The sequence below is a fragment of the Diadema antillarum genome, unplaced genomic scaffold, assembly GCF_040938485.1.
Source record: "Diadema antillarum isolate AM-2024a unplaced genomic scaffold, OU_Dant_1.0 scf00000031, whole genome shotgun sequence".
NCBI classification, from domain to species: Eukaryota; Metazoa; Echinodermata; class Echinoidea; order Diadematoida; family Diadematidae; genus Diadema; species Diadema antillarum.
Genome location: NW_027270920.1, coordinates 563,367 through 581,539, shown reverse-complemented (window position 1 = coordinate 581,539; position 18,173 = coordinate 563,367). Strand labels below are relative to the sequence as shown.

The 18,173-nt window shown below is 37.3% G+C and overlaps 1 protein-coding gene across 1 annotated transcript in view; it reads left to right on the top strand.

Annotated features, from left to right (window-relative positions):
• LOC139741592 (mucolipin-3-like) overlaps positions 1 to 18,173 on the top strand; it is a 49,579-nt gene that overhangs the window by 13,474 nt on the left and 17,932 nt on the right. The window lies entirely within an intron of this gene.

Genomic DNA, 18,173 nt, shown 5'->3' with positions numbered 1-18,173 from the left:
TTACTTTAATTTTCCTCACTTACATGGACACACAATAGAATTGAATATTAATTGCAGTATAATGATGTCATCCCTGAACTTATTAGTGGATAAAACATTAAATGTGAACATGCAAAAAATACTTGGTAAGCACAAATAGTTGTTAAAATGAATACATATGTTTAAAATCTATATATATTGCATTTAAAATTAACATTGAAAATAATCACACATGCTTTTGCTTTTTCATAAATACCCACTCCAAACAAATAGAAGATAAATTTCAAGGATAGTGAACTGAAAAAAAAAGAAAAGTACGCGCTGACAGGTTGATCAACATTCTTCACGAAGAAGTTGTGACTCCATTAACTTTCAGCACTCATCATTCTTCATTTGTTGTTTTTTTTATCACTAAAATTGTATTTCATATCACTTAATTTGTTTGGAGAGGGTGTAGTTTGGGGAAGGTTACCAAAATTATAGACCGATAAATCTAGCTCTTGTTCGGTGGCTTCATGCAAAATGTACTGTCGGCAATAAAGTCAGATCCACTCCTGACCGCAAAGTTAACGAGAGGCTACCAGGCAAGAGGAACATTGATTGGTCTACCAGAATTATAGCTTAAAATGATTTGGACTGTGGTCATGCATCATTATGCACAAAGTAATACTTTTATCCTGACACAAATCCCACAACCAGAACTGATGTTTCACAAGACATAGAGAGACTACCTGATCTACAGTTGTAGTGCCAGTAGACTACCTGATCGTAGTCGGTTTCTGAGGATTCAGTCCATACTAACTTAACATATTTTGGTGGAAAAAAAATGCCTAATTGCAAATGAAACATGTTGGCTAACAATCAAAACCTGTCTGTACAGAATTATAGTAATAAAGATATTACTTTCTTTGAGGCCTTTATAGCAACTCTGGAATAAAACGGGCAATGTCTCACTTACAGTTTTCACTTACACGAAAAGAGGTATGTGGGACTGTTATAAGAGATTCTGGACTGTTGGGGATAATTTTTTTAACTTAAAAACACTTTCTCCATTATAATATGTTGACACATTTTCATGATAGGTTAAATTGATGTCATGAAACAAGTACCAATATATATCACCTCATTTATGTCACTTTAAAAAGGAGAACTTCTTGGAAATCCAATCCACCATTACAGGGACATTGCTGGAAGATCAGCCACTGCAGGGCTTCAGAAGGCACAATATCAGATTGATTTATGTGCACATGGTTTTCAGCTTACCTCCCATCCTCCTGATACAGCAAGGTCTCTTCTCCAGTCTCTCTTTTTTTGTGCATGCCATGAAATGTGATCCACCGTTACAAAATCAGCCAGGACATCACTCAAAACACCGGTGACCCTCCATTAGTTTACATAACATAGACCAATGTTTTCAAAGCTGATCTTTTGATGAAAAGTTGCCTACCACCTGCCCTTTATTTCTGACACATAGCCATGGAAAGGATAATTTATGAATGCAAGTAATCTACCACAATATCACCGTTACCAAAAAAGTTCAACTAGGACATCGCATGTAACGGTGGTATGCCTGTGGTTGAGGAATGATTTATGACTTGAAGTCACTTTTCATTTGCTATCCTATTACTGTTTTGCTGATAAACAAATGTTGCTTTATTAATTGTGACCATCTGATTCTGACTTTGTTTATCTGTCAATCAGATATCTTCAACTGAAAACAACCTTTTTAGATGTCACACTTGGTACCCAAACAAAGAGCATGGACATCATCACTAAAAGACACACCGGCACCAACTCTTGTGATTCAACGTTTTTATTTCTTCGTCAAGTAATCACCAACACAATTACCTTCCCACAAAACCACATCGCAACATCAAATACCTAATGAAATTTTCAGGATAAAGCTAGCAATTCCTTAGGAACACAAAAAAGTGCTGTTGCCCCAACCCCATGGAATGACCCATATGGGAACATTCAAATTTCCTAACTATTCCACACTATAAAAGAGGAAATCAGGAGTGAGCTCACTTGTGACATCACAGAAGTTTGCCAACTGTTTGTGCTTGATTGATCACAACTACCAAAATAAAGTCATAACTTTTTCAGATTTCATTGGAATTCACTCAAAACTTTTCCTGTCCTGTACCTCTCAGTTTTCTCCTGCTACACACACAACTAATAATTTTCAGGGTGGAATTCCCCCTGCAGTGCTAGACGTAGGCCTATGACATGTCAATCAACTAGTACTGATGTAAAAGAAAGTACTGTCCAGGGGAATGTTCTATCATCGAGTGAACACTAATTTTCATTTGTGGGAAATCTATGCATGCTACAATCTGACATGTGATACATTTGTGCTTTGACAACCGGCAATGGAAATCCTAGGCTAATTTTAGCCAAAGAACCATATACAATGTAGATATAAAAACAATGTCTTCCTTGCTTGGAATGCAAGTTCATACAATAAATTTTCTCTGTCATGTACACTGTAGTGTGACATACTCTTCTGAATACGTAAATCTTATTAAGAATATAAACCTGAATTGTACTTTCTTACTTTTCTTTCAATTACCCACAATGCAGGACAAAAGCTGAAGTGCATTTTTTTTTCTCTATAAATTATCCACAAAATGGGCAAACCTCAGTACACAGGACTATAAAGGTGCCTCCACTTCCTTAATCATTAAAGCCACAAGTATCATATGTGGCTTTCAATTTGATGAAGCTCATTGATAAAGTGGACAACAATACAAAGAAAATATAAAGAAAATTCAACAAAAATTCACTTTTCTACCATTATGAAAGAGCACTTGACTAAAAGCTTTCAGAAAGCAGGGGGAATAATTGCTACCCTTGACATATGTCAGTACCAAGTTGATGGAATTAGTAATTTTCATGACAATTGAATTTTCGTGGAATTTTCTTTATATTTTCGTTATATTGTTGTCCACTCATACGTCATAACCTCTAGTAGTCTCCTCATCCAGCTGTTCCAACACCAAAACTTTAGATATTCATTACTTTTGTGTTCTACTAGTGTTGCTGCTTTCACTCAATCCACGTTGCTCTTTGGGTTTGCTTTCCCTTTAACTGTACAGCCTAAATTTAAACAACATACACAAGTGCGCGCACACACACTCATGCAAAATCATCTTTGTCTTGTTCGACTGTCACATAATCTTTCAAAAAGCACAACACCCTGCCTTCGTTATTACAATTCTGCTTGAAAAGCCAAAGTACATTGCAACAAGACCAGACACTTATTCAGGAAGTTTTGCCTGATGATGAAACATGTCAGTCTTCAAATAATCTTTTAAGGGCTATGTAAGCAAGATATCATATTGAACAGCATTGATCTTTGTTGGAGCTGTCACCATGTAAAATAGAAATATTGATATACAGGAAAATGAGAAGTATTTTGGATATTATGGGCCATCAAGAACCAGGAACACACCCCTGTTATGAAAACAAGATGGGGTAGTATTTTTATTTGCACATAATCTCCCTAGAGCTGCCCATCTCAAACAATCATTGAACTATCTTGTATTATATCCCTCACAAAATGCATCTCATCCTCTGATTGGTCGAGAGCACTGTAAACAACAAAACATAATTCTACCATACAAGTGCGCGAAAAAGACTATACTCCCTAGGGAAATGGTAAAAACTATACCACGCTGGTGATTTTCACGCCTTTTTTGCTTCGCGTCGCTACGCGAAATATTTTACGTGTACATGAATGGGTATCGCAGCACCTTCACTTCGCGAGAGATTTCATGTACAAATGAATGGGTATTGCGGCGCCTTCACTTTGCGAGAACCACAAGGCACGCATACACTCAATACGTGTAACGTAGAGAGACCTAGAGAGACTCTTATAAAGCCCTCATTCTACCTAAAAAGATGGTCATGGCATTGTATTACGTTACAACAGAGTAGGCGATATCGTAGATCTATAATTAGACAACAACAATAAGGAAGCTTGTTAGGGCTCTTCGACGTACCGTAGGCCTAGATCTATTCTTATATCTAACGAACGTTGGTTAGGCCAGTCTCATTTGGCCCTGGTTTTGAAGATGCGTGTCGTGACTCGTAACCGTTTAGGTTAGAGATATATGCCAATAGAAGGTCATTCAAAGGATTTGAATGCTACCCAAAGTATGATCCCCTAACTACGGTATGCTAGATTTAAGGTAGTGTCTATGCCTATCTATATCCCAGTGTAGGACTGTCGAAGTTTGGGGAGTTCATGCTTCGCCGTTTGAAACTAAGTTGGTCTTGCAGTACACTAACTCGAGCGACCCACCCAAAAGATGTTGACAAACTGCAGTAGATAGTAGGCCTGCTTATGCCATTATTTCTAACGTTAGCACAAGTTAGATCTAGTTAAGCCTGACGTTAGTTCTACCTGTTTAACAGTAGACCCTAGTTCCTGTAATCTCATCCTAATAATTTAATTATTTTTTAGAGTGTCTAATGAGTTAGAGTCTAATGTTAACTGTTTACGTTTAGAACACGAATTTACAGTGGCACTCGATGCTTTAACTCGTAACTGCTAGAATCTAATCTAACCTTAGACTCGCTGTTACTGAATGCTACCCAAATTTACAATGTATACTTGCATTTTTAGCCGGAAATGATAGTCCATATTCATGTACAGACAGCTAGAAAGACGACAGAAAACACAATCAACTGCAGCTCACAGTCACATCGTTGATCAGCTCGAGCACGCACATCACCGGCACCAACGTACAGATCGGAGGCGTTTTGCATGTATGAAGCGCGTATGTAGTGAGTTTGCAGTTTTCGCATGTTTACCAGTACTAGTACGTTGTACAGCAATGCACCGAGTACACTTTAGTGGCTGAGTGCGCAGTTGTCTCTTCATAGTACGCGTACGCGCTGCCCTCCTGCTGAACTGCTTTCCCGAGCGTGAATGACTTGTCAATCTTCTTGAAAAGAGTAAAGCAAGATGCCCTTAAAAAAGGGGGTAAATTACAGAATACCAGCAGTCGAATACCAGCAGTCGAATACTCTTAAATTCATTGGGAGGGATATAAAACAAATATACCAGGCCATTTTTTCGAGGCACCGGTTGAAACTATGTGCCTTCGGTGACTTCAGTAGCACTATTTTCTTCGGGGCTGCGCCCCTCAGAAAATAGCGCTACTGAAGTCACCTCATGCGCATAGTTTCGACCAGAGCCTCTCAGGCCTGGTATATTTGTATATTGTAACAGCCAAGATAATCAAGACTAGGAGTAATCTGACAATGGAACCTGCAAGCAAGATAATGATGTGAATGCAAAACAAACGAGCAAATTATTCGTTTTCCCCCTTGCAGCATCTTTTACCAGAATGATTATTTTTTTAAAAGGCCAAATAAGAAATTTTATGAAAATGTCTAGTCGTATGTGGTACTGCCTCAACACAAAATAAATGCAATGACCACAGCAAACAGTCTGATATAAAAATTGTATTAGGCGGCTACATTGTACCTCGACTCTAGTCTAGCTATTGCCGACAGTAAACACAGGTCCAGGGATTTTTTTAATTTAAATTTTTTTTTTCTTTTCACAATTTGTATTTCAAGTATGTCATACAAAGTAGCCTGTGTGATGGACTACATGTCAAAATAGCAAATCATAAAGGTGCCATAAAAAACTCATATACAATTGTAGGTATTCAATAATCTTGCCAGAGGAGAAAATCTAGACCCTCTGGCAGGAAAATTTGTCATAAATGCCAGACGTAATATAGTCACTATGTCTCTCGTTTTTTCATCTTGAGATGTACCAGTATGTATACCCCATTGATATTAAGTAAAAATCGGGTTCTCAAGCTTCCTCAAGCAGCATTTTAGCCCAGTAAAAAGGGACAGATTATGAAAAAATAGATCTGTCTTTTAACCAGATCAGATCGCATCTATCCGATCTGATCTGGTTAAAAAACGACCTACACAGGGTGGTTTCAGAGTCTCCTGTAGTGCAGCATAAATCATACAGATTTTTTTCTTTTTTCGCCTTCCTGGAAGTCAATCGCTGAAATTCATGACTTTACTCCCATAGATAAACACTACACATCTTGCACATAAATGCAGAACTTTGACACACGGTATTCAGTAGCATGCGCCATTTATAAAGGAGAATTCGCTTTTTGATACCATGAAAACTGAATCAGTCAGGGGTAAAACATTACATACGTGTATTGATTAATCCATACATTTACGCTGCCTTCATGTTTCGTCAAGTTCTACCATAATTCTCATAGAAATGCATTTATGACCAGTGTGCACTCTCATCAAACAATTTGCAAACTGAACTACATTTATACACAATAAACATAATAAATTTGTTCTGCTTTGACGCTTCATGAACAATTGACTCCAAGGCCTTTAATGTCTGTTTGCATTCATCAAAATATCTATGTGAGAAATTTGCCTTTGTGTCTACACTCAGAGAATTTGGATTGGCAATACAGTGGATACAGTGGATTGTGGTGACATACATGTATATATTGACATGCCACCATTGACCTGCTGACGACGCAGTGAGAAGTGTGTCTGCCCCTGTGAGATACAACGTATCACATGACTTGCAGACGGGGGAGGCTACGATTGTGGGAACACAGGAAACGTTTATTCCATTGTCTTATCATATGATTGTATGTACTGTGCTGTGTTTGTTTTGTTTTGTTTTGTTTTTACTGCTAATATGTTATGTAAATCCAGAGGGATTACACTGATGAGTCATAGACAACTCTATAAAGATGTTGTATTTGTTGTTGTTGTGTTGATATTCAAAATCTCCTGAATCCTAGACTTGACAACTGAGAATTCTTGACTTGATTACAGTACTCAAAATTCTGTCATATATATATATATTTCTGTTTTTACTCATTTATTTATTTTCATTTTATTGATTTTTGTTATGGAGGAGAGTAAAAGATTATGATACGCTGTAACTCAACATGTCACATGCTTCATCACTGAAAACCAACAGGTCACCAACAAACTAGTTCTTTCTTATACTGTAAGAGTAACAAAACTTTATTCCTCCCCTTTAGTGTCATAGTCCCAAGGGTCTCGAATCTTCCTCTGCCCCACAGACGTGGGCTGAACATGTTGCACTAATGAATTCTTATATTCATAACAATTTATTTATTTATTATCATTATAATTATTTTGGTATTATGTGTGCATATGTTCAGCCAATGAGAGTCTCCGGTTTGGAAGGGGATCCTGGCAGGAGAATCTCCTGTTTGAGAGATTTAGAGGTGTGGGAGTCTCTGACTAGGGAATTGTGAGCATATTAGTGTCATTCATACTCCTACCATTAATAAAGTAACATCTAAATATTGGAACTATTGGCAATAGATGGCACCCTGTCGAAAGAAAAATATTATTAAATGAAAATTAAAAAAACATGTGAACATGAGTTTAGATTATCCTTTTGGCATTATTTTTAGAGGGATCGAGGTATGGTAACACAACGGAATTGGTGACTAACACTGACAGTATGGATACGATTGATGAAATGTTTAATGGTTGGAGGAAAGGTGACTGAATTGGAAAATCTGTTTTGGACCTTTATGGAGGTGAGAATGATATAAAAATATACAGATGGTGCAAAATGTTTTCACTTTGCATAATGAAAAAACAAACAGCATGCGATTTCATGACTTTCTGTGTAAGAGTAACCCCCAAGCACACAAGCATTTTTTTAATATACGATGTGAAATAGCTTGCAGAAGTCAAATGGTTAGACTTACTAATTCTAAATTTTTACTGTGTAGCTTGGGAGCAGGTGCAGAGTAACCCCCAAGCATACAAGCATTTTTTTAAATACGATGTTCAATAGCTTGCAGAAGTCAAATGGTTAGACTTACTAATTCTAAATTTTTACTTTGTAGCTTGGGAGCAGGTGTTATTTCTGTTGTACCTTCTTCTTTTCTTCTTTTTTTTTGACTTCAAACAATATATTATTACACAAGGAAATCTGTCGGGTCAGGAACAGATAAAACATCAACTTCCTTCCAAGTGACACTAATATCAACATGTACAGTGTATAATGTGTATAATATTATGTAGCCTGACACTTCAGCTGGTGTCTGACCCATGCTAACACACTGAAGAGGAAATTGTGCACTTATTGTATTTGTAGGACCAGACGTAGGAAACCAAGACTTAACTGGCTTTCCCAGATAGACTATTTTTGCAATTTTATTCCCTATTTAGAAGCTGACTGTATGAGTGGAGTAAAATTAATTTATTATATCAAAGCAATCTGAATGGTAGATGGTTGAAACAAAAAAAAAGAACACACCAAAAACAACAAACATAGAAAAACACAGACCAACAATATTAGATTTTTCAAAGTGTCACGTGTGTGTGTAGAATAGAAATCTATCATATTTCAAAGTGTCACATGTTTTTACAAAATGTGTTGCTTTTGATATCATTTGAAATTAGCATTGTGATGTCATCACCTCACAAGTTTCCCATTGACCTGCACGCACGAATCTCAGTTATTAGAATTTCCAGTGAATAATTGAAAGGTACATATAATAGTGAGGATACCGTCCCTCACATGAAATTATTGTTGCATTGTAATAGATGTACCGTGATGATTCTTTGTGGAGGGTCTAGATGTTGTGCTTGCTTAATTATCAATGAAAACCTGTTTGCAGGAGGTCAAGGGGTTGGACGTATTGCTTGATTATCAATGAAAACCACAACTTGATGATAGCTTATGAGATATGAAAGTGTCTACAATAGTAGTCTTTCACAGATGTGCTGTCAGACAACAAAACAGGGTGTTCCCCAAAAGACAGAAAGCTTACCTGAGTCTTGCACAATCTGATAAATTATGCAAAGTGGACTCCAGGTACTGAAGTGTTCAGTAATATGCTGGCTTCCCACTGTCATGAGATTTCTTGTGAATGCCAGGATTGGCCACTCAAAGCTGAACATGAAAGTTTCGTTTAATACTACATTGTATCTTCTCTGTTGATGGAGATCGTGAGTGACAGTGTTGAAACCTGTATTTCTTGTCAAACTCATTTCTCATGAGGAACTAGGTAGTCGCACTCACACAGACAAAATATTGCAACAGTGATCATGATCCAAATACTTTTTGCACATGTTCAGATTGAGAGACTACAACGGTGCCGATCAGGATAAATCATGCTGCCTGGTTTGAATGATTGAATAGAAACGCCCCCTTTTTTTCTCCAGGTGTTCACACATCATCATTGTGCTACAGTCAAACATGCCTTTAGCAACCACTTTAGCATCTTTAGTGACCCCATGCACCTGCCTTATACGGCCACTAGAAACAATTCCCTGTGAAAGATATAAGCCACGTTAAACACCTTGGTGGCCACCTGTCTATAATTACCACTTTTCTCATCTCCCTTGAGTGGCCGCTGTCAACAGTTTTGACTGTATTATCTCGAATTATTACATGATAGTTCCAAAATAATCGAAAAATATCTTGGGATTTGGATTGCGGTCATGGTGATTGCATTATTTTGCGGGATTTTTATGTTTACACCCAGCAGTTTTTCTCAAGATTTGGATTGCTATGCATCTCGAGAGATTTTGTTTCCTAATTCACGCCAGTGTGAATCCCACTAATGATTTCCTCCTTTCGTTTTTCAGTTAAAGGTGCATTGTATTATATCACTGTTTTCTCTCTCTCTACTGTTTGGGTGGGGTGGTCTCCTCTGACACTTCTGCCTCCACTGTTGTCGGCTCTGACTGGACTGAATTAGAATCAGGGGTGGTGCAACGTTGCCCTTTCCCTTTATGCCTGTCTAACCCTTGGTTGCCATTGCTCAAAGACTCCAAAAATTGCTAGCTCAAGCAAGTTGACAGTAAAGATACACTCTCTTTAATTCTCAAATTAAATGCACAATACTTTGTCCTGTACATGATATTGGTGCGAGGTGTCCCGTCCATCACAAGATCATTTCAAACATCCGTGCCAAAGTATGACTTCTACTCTACTTGAAAGAATACTCTTATCAACTTCTGTAAATGTTCACGTGAGCCATTCAAGTCAGGTTGTGCGCAATAGTACCGGACAAAGGGTCACAGATGTTGACATATGAGATCACATTGTATCTGAACAAAGGTTGGCATATATCTTGACCAGGGTTGATCCTGATCACCATGATCTAGAAGCAAGAGCAGATGCAATCTGTCACGCTTTGTAACAATCTGAAACTATCTGATACAATGATCACGTTTTAAACAGCTTATAAATTGTGTTTTAAACAGCTTATGGTGTTGATCAAAGAAAAATTTTTAGTATCAAAAACTTTCCTACAATCAACACATTTGATACTATACTGACATTAAACTCTGATCAGATCACCGAAATGTACACAACAACATAACTTCAATTGTGGCATAAATTTTGATGTTAGGAATGGTTGTGTGGCATAAAATGGAACAGGTGAATTATTTATAGTACATTTTTCACTAATTACTATGTGTACACTGTGGGAATAAATTACCAGGAAATGTGGATATTTGCTGTACTCTTTCAATCAACAATTATATTTGCTGTGTATGTGTCAGCATGAGTACAATGTATCTTACATATAGTGTGTACACAGTACTGGTATGTATTAAGCACACACATAAGATTATCATACTGAGAGTGAAATTATCGATCTTGAGAGAGATAGAGAGAGAGGGAGATATCACATTAAGATGGCAGAAAGTGAAACTGGAGCACTTTTACCTTTTTGTGATATATTGCGTTGAGAGGTTCACATTTGATATTTCAGAAAGGGATACAGGGCTTGACACTAATTTTTATTTTTGGTGGCCCGATCGGGCCACCAAAATCATTAATTTTTATTTTTTGGTGGCCCGAAAGTAAAATCAGGTGGCCCGAAAAAAAAATCAAGAAAAACATAAGAAATACTAAATCGGTCCTGCTGAACATAGAAAATGAAATATTAAGTATTACTGAAGTGATACATGTACCCATGTCTAAAATAAATGAAGAGAAAATTCATCATCTTACTGTTATTCTGAGTTCTAAGATTTAGCAAATAGGCTTATAGATTGTTATAAAAGTTGATGCCTATTTAGGTGGTCAAAACTTACGTTTGAAACGATAGAGTGGAAGCATTTGCAGACATTTGTGAACATCCGACATCTGTTTTGGCATTATAAAGAGCTGGAAGTTACCGTTATCCATTTCTGATTGTAAAAGCAATTATCCAACATTTACTAGTATTTTAACACCGTACGGAGCCGAATGTTACTATTAATTATTGTTTTTTTCAAATGTAAAAGCAAAGAACTGACATTCATTTTAGCATCTTACGGAGCTGAATGTTATCCTTATTCATTTCTGAACGTGAAAGCAGACATCCCCAATTTATTTTAGCATCTAACTGAGCCGATTGATACCGTTAATCATTTCCAAATGTAAAAGCAATAATCTGTTATTCATTTTAGCATCGTACGGAGCAGAATATTACCGTTATTCATTTTAAAATAAAAAAAGCAAACATCCAACATTTGTTTTATTATCGTACGGAGCCGAATGTTACTGCTGTCCACTTCCGAAAGTGAAATGAATTATTTGACAATTTAGCATTGTACGGAGCCGAATTTTACTGTTTTTCATTTTTGAACGTCAAGGCAGACATCAGACATTAAATATTTTACCATCAAATGCAGCTGAAAGTTACTGTTATTCATTTCGAAATGTAATAGCAAATATCCGACATTCATTTTAGCATCGTATGGAGCAGAATATTACTGCTATTCACTTCCGAACGTAAAAGCAATCGTCTGACATTTATTTTAGCATCTTCCTTAGCCGAATGTTATTGCTATTTACTTTCGAAAGTAAAAGCAAACATCCGACATTTATTTAATCATCATTCGGGGTTGAATATCATTGTTATTCATTTCCGAACGTCAAAGGGCAAGGGATCATTCGACATTTATTTTAGCATTTTCCGCAGCTGATCTGTTATTGCTATTTACTTCAAACCTGAACGTGAACATCCGATATTTATTTTACTATCTATATGGAGTTGAATATTATTGTTGTTCATTTCTGAACGTCAGAGCAAAATTAACATCCGACATCTATTTTAGCATCTTCCGGAGCTGAATGTTGTTGCTATATACATTCGAACATAAAAGCAAACATGATACATTATTCTTATCATTCACCTGAACGTGAACATCCGGTATTTATTGTCCCCGCCGAACGAGTTCGAGCAGGGGACTATGAAACGGGCTCCGTACGTGTGTGTGTCCGTGTGTCCGTCCGTCCGTCCGTCCGTGTGTCCGTGTGTGCGTCCGTGTGTGCGTCCGTGTGTGCATCCGTGTGTGATCAAAATCTTCAATTTGCTACTTCTCTGTCAGTTATGAGCCAATTTTGATTCTGTTTGCTTTATATGATAGCACTACATGGGAGCTTTGAAACTTCTACACAGAATTTCAGTCGTGACCTTTGACCTTGACCTTTGACCTATATTGTACATTTTGCTACAAAATGCTACTCCTTCGCCATTTCTAACCCAATTTCGATTCCGTTTGCTTTATGTGATGGCACTAGGTGAGGGCTTCAAAACTTCTACACAGAATTTTGACCTTTGACTTCTTTGACCTTTGACCTTGATTTTTTGACCTATATTGTACATTTTGCTACAAAATGTTACTCCTTCGCCATTTCTAACCCGATTTCGATTCCGTTTGCTTTATGTGATGGCACTAGGTGAGGACTTCAAAACTTCTACACAGAATTTTGACCTTTGACTTCTTTGACCTTTGACCTTGATTTTTGACCTATATTGTACATTTTGCTACAAAATGCTACTCCTTCGCCATTTTTAACCCGATTTCGATTCCGTTTGCTTTATATGATGGCACTAGTTGAGGGCTTCAAAACTTCTACACAGAATTTTGACCTTTGACTTCTTTGACCTTTGACCTTGATTTTTGTCCTATATTGTGCATTTTGCTACAAAATGCTACTCCTTCGCCATTTCTAACCCGATTTCGATTCCGTTTGCTTTATGTGATAGCACTAGGTGAGGGCTTCAAAACTTCTACACAGAATTTTGACCTTTGTCTTCTTTGACCTTTGACCTTGATTTTTGACCTATATTGTACATTGGCTACAAAATGCTACTCCGCCATTTCTAACCCAATTTCGATTCCATTTACTTTATGTGATGGCACTAGGTGAGGGCTTCAAAACTTCTACACAGAATTTTGACCTTTGACTTCTTTGACCTTTGACCTTGATTTTTTACCTATATTGCACATTTTGTTACAAAATGCTACTTCCGGCGGGGACATATATTACGCACCGCGTAATTTCTACTTTTCCTTGTTTTACTATCTATCAATGGAGTGGAATATCATGTTTATTCATTTCCGAATGTCAAAGGGATCATTCGGCACTTACTTTAGCATCTTCTGGAGCTGAATGTTGTTGTTATTTACTTTCCAACGTAAAAGCAAACATCCGGCATTTATTTTCTCATCGTACGGAGTTGAATATTATTAGTATTCATTTCCAAACGTCAAAGCTAACATTCCACATTTATTTCAGCATCTTCTGGAGCCGAATGTTATCCTTATTCATTTCCGAACGCAAAACCAAACATCCGACACTTCTTTTAGTATCATACGGAGCCGAATATTACCGTTATTCATTTCCAAAATAAAAAGCAAACATCCGGCATTTATTTTCTCATCGTACGGAGTTGAATGTTATTAGTATTCATTTCCGAACATCAAAGCTAACATTCCACATTTATTTCATCATCTTCTTGAGCCGAATATTATCCTTATTCATTTCCGAACGCAGTATCAAACATCCGACACTTATTTTAGTATCATACGGAGTCGAATATTACCGTTATTCATTTCCAAAATAAAAAGCAAACATCTGACATTTATTTTAGCATCTTACGGAGCCGATTGTTACCGCTGTCCATCTACAAAAGTAAAGGCAATTATCCAACTTTTTGGTGGCCCGATTGGGCCACCAAAATCTTCATTTCTGAAATTTTGGTGGCCCGACGCGCGTTTTTGGTTGCCCTGGGCCACCGGGCCACCGTTAGTGTCGAGCCCTGGGATACAGCCAAGTGTAATGGATGATTAATCAGAAGTTTCCATTAGCTGTCTTCATGTCTTTATCATTATTTCTTACTTTTAAATGACACTCAGTGTACTTTGAGGTATGATTGTGCCTCCAATTTGTGACAGTCATTACCCTGGTACTTGTACCACATGTGGTTAATCATAGGTTGTGGAGGAAGTTTTTCACAGATATTATACAATTATACAAATTTTACAATACAATTAATCGTTATATAGTAAATAGGTCCCTCGATCTAAATGTATTTTCCGTAGGCCTAGGCCCTAGATCTAACATTAGACTCACCGTACCGGCACTGATTTCTTGCACGCAGAGTAAACCACAACCTACTGTACTGTAGTTTACGTACACAGAGCGCGACGCTAGTACTGCCGCGTATGCGTATTGTACATCACAGAGCAGACTCGCGTATATAACACCTACATTTTGCGTCCAGTGCTCTACGCGCTCATACGTTGAAATTCTTGGCCTTTAGGTCCTACTACGTCCCTAAGCCCTCCCTGCGCGAATCTCTGCGTACATACAGCGTAGGCACGCACTATAAGCGTTCGGTATAGTGGCACGGTTGTGCCACTATACTGGAATTTTTCCACAATCACGTGATGCTATCCAACCAATCACAACGCAAATTTCACTCTACCTATTTACTATAAAGATTTAGTGCATGTTGGTCTGGAAATTTATCTTAAATGTCTGTACAGTACGATGTACACATGTACACGTATTCTTAGATTCATGTACTGTTTTTACCAAATTCCAAGAAATAGAAACAATTGGCCCAAGTTTTGGGATTATGTGAATTTATGGTATTATGTCATACACATCTGGATAAAAACATTTATTGGATGTTGAATTATAAGGAGTGGTAATGAATATGAAAAATGCATGGATGTGGGGTAGCTGGATGCTTTCGAAAGATGATAAATATAAGGAAAGATGATTACAGTCCGACCTCCCCTATCTGGCCTCCTTTTATTTGGATCGCTCTATTACTGTAAAACGCGGAATGGTCATGTGCATTTTAATTTCGTGAATTTCGCGAGCGCCAAGATTCGCGAAATTAAAATGTATGCAAAAGTTTGTCTACACTCTGCATTGAATGCCAGTGGCAGTTCCCGAGAAATTTCATACCGCAAAAAAGGCCGTCGCCTCCAATTCGCGAAAAATTCATACCACGAATGTATCATGTTTTACAGTACATCAGGATGCGATCTTTGCGTGATTTAAAAAAAATAAATAAATCTAATAATTATGGGGAAAAGGGGGATTTCAAACTCAAACGAAATTTCTATACACATACTCGCATGAATCACATATTAACTACACACAAAGTTTGGACTGATCTTGCTCAACGAAAGAGTTTCAGTGTACACTGCCTGCAAAAGGTTACATGTACATACATAGCTAGGTACTATTACTAGGTCGGCCACTCCATGTATTAAACATTGAACCTCCCTATCATATCCAGCCAATTCTCTTATCTAGATGAGTGCCGGTCCAGACGTGTCCAGATTGGAGAGGTCGGCTTGATGTACACACAACCAAGTCTCCCTAATTCTTTCAGGAGGCTGCATTAAAAATTAAAATATAGTTTGTCAGAGACTCCAACTCTCCCGTTTTTTATGGGAGATCTCCCGCTGAAAACCCATTTTCGCAAAATCTCCCGGTCTCCCACTTGAGAGTTAATTTCTCCCGCCCTGGCTCTGTGTCTCCTGTTGGAAAGGATTTCTTACTTATTGCTATTGTATGTTGAAAAAATAAGTCTGCGATAGCACCAGAGAGCATCTAGAACCCTAGGAACTTCGCGCTTCGCACACATCAACTTGGAGTCTCCCATTTGCTGGGGGTTTCAGGTGGGAGAATCTCCAGATCAGGGGCCCGTTGCATAAAAGTTACTATTATATTAACTTTGCCATCCAGTGGTAACTACCATGGCAACAATACTCAACAGCCAATCAAAATCAAGAATTCCATGGAAGTTACCATTGGATGGCAAAGTTACCATAATAGTAAGTTTTATGCAACGGGCCCCAGAAGGTGCTTTGGGCTGGAGTCTCTGGTTTGTATCTCTCAGGTGAACACTGCCTAACCTGCCGTTGATCACGATTGTGTTGGAAAGAAAACTTTGAAGGCGGTTTTCTCGAAACATTGATTTCCTAGACCACCCGACATGGTTTCATAAAATAATTATCTTTGCAAATGAGTACTTTTATGAGTTGTGTTATGAAATTAAAGCGGAAGAGTAAGGGAATAATGTCGTGTCATTTTCAGAAAATAGACCTCCCTCAACTTTTGGATCCTTTGTTGTAGTGGGTCACATTTTGTATATTCAGGCAGTCTTGCAAATACAGTTTTGTAAATCATCAAAATCTCATTAATACTGATAAATTTATGCATGCTGCATCAAAAGGTGTACATGGGACCAAGAAAGGTATACTATAAGTACCCCCTTGGTGGAACCACTCTTAATCAGGTATTAGCGAAGACAGAAAGATGGATTTGCATGGATTTTAGTCTAATTCACTAAGTCCTCCATTGAAGACTAGTGATTACTGTGGGCCTGTCGTGTCCATCATTGCTTCTTAGTAGGATTTTCTCGTCTAGAGGACATTGAATAATACCTTCCAAACTTTAAAATTCTATTTCCCTTGTCCATGAACACAAGTAAGCTTGTGATGTAACTTCAAAAAGCTTAAAGCAGTGTCATTTGGTTTAACTGGTACTTACATTGTAAATGATGTATTAGACAGGTTGTCTTTTTTCTATGTTTCATTATATGCCTCCACCCACAAATACATTGTAGTCCATTCTTCTGTCTGTTCGTCTATCAGTAATCAGTTTTGTTGACAGTGTAACTGAAAAACCATTGGAGGTATCCTAATGAAACTTGGCATGTATATAATGAATGGGTGAAATTGTGTGTATCAACTTTTTTTAATGTTTTTATTGGAGAAAAAAAACCATAACATAGTGTACACACATTAACAAAGTATGCATTATCATTTTATAGTAATATCAAACAAGGCATAATACATTAAACATGAACTTATTAAAGTAAATAGGCCTACCAAGAATATTATTTTTTGAGGCAATGTTGTACTCTGTCTTTTGTTTCACCCGAATAAAAGGAAGCAATGAATGAAAAGAGGGTTGAACATTGTGAAACTTACATCGATATATGAAGAATTTTGTACAGGGCAGAAAAAAAAAAATGGTACAAGAAGAGTGAGGTTGAGATTCGTTGATGCCAAATAGTTTTTAAAAATTTGATGATTCTGCTGCTTATCAACTTTTGGGTGCAGATGCTGAAGGTCAAACATCAAAGGTCAAGGTGAAATGCGTGAAATTGTACTATTTCCCCCATATCTATGCAATGCCTGAAGGTTTTCTCTTGAAATTTGGTGTATACATGTACTATCCAATAAAGATTCTCTAGAGAGAGTTTCAGGTTATGAAATCAAAGGTCAAGTGAAAATGTTAATATTTCACTTTTTCTCCATACGGTTGTATATCTTGGAAATGGTTTGAAGGTATTTTCATGGAACTTAGTATGTATGCATGCACTGACTAGCAGTGATTATCTAAGGAATGTGGGGGTCATGGGATCAAAGGTCAGGGGTGAAGGTCAAGGTTAACTCCTCAAAATTTTACTTTTCCCCTGGTATTGATGCAATGCCTGCAGGATTTTTTCATGAAACTTGCGAATAGTGTATTACCTAATTAGAGATTCTTTGGGAAGTTTTTGTTTTGTTTTTTTTTTGCCAAAAAGATCAAAGGTCGAAAGGTCAGTGGTCTAGTGAAAGAGCAAAATTTCACTTCTTCCATATCTTGGAAATGGTTCAATAATGATGGCTAATAATAATGATAATAACAACTATGACAGTAATAGTAATAATGGTAGTGATAATAATAGTAGTAATAACAATAATAATAATAGGGGGATATGAGGTAGTGTGAATAGATGAAGAAACTTGATAACCTGTACCATTAACCCATTGAGGACAAGTCCCGTGTATACTCGGGCAAGTGTCAATGAGAAAAGCCT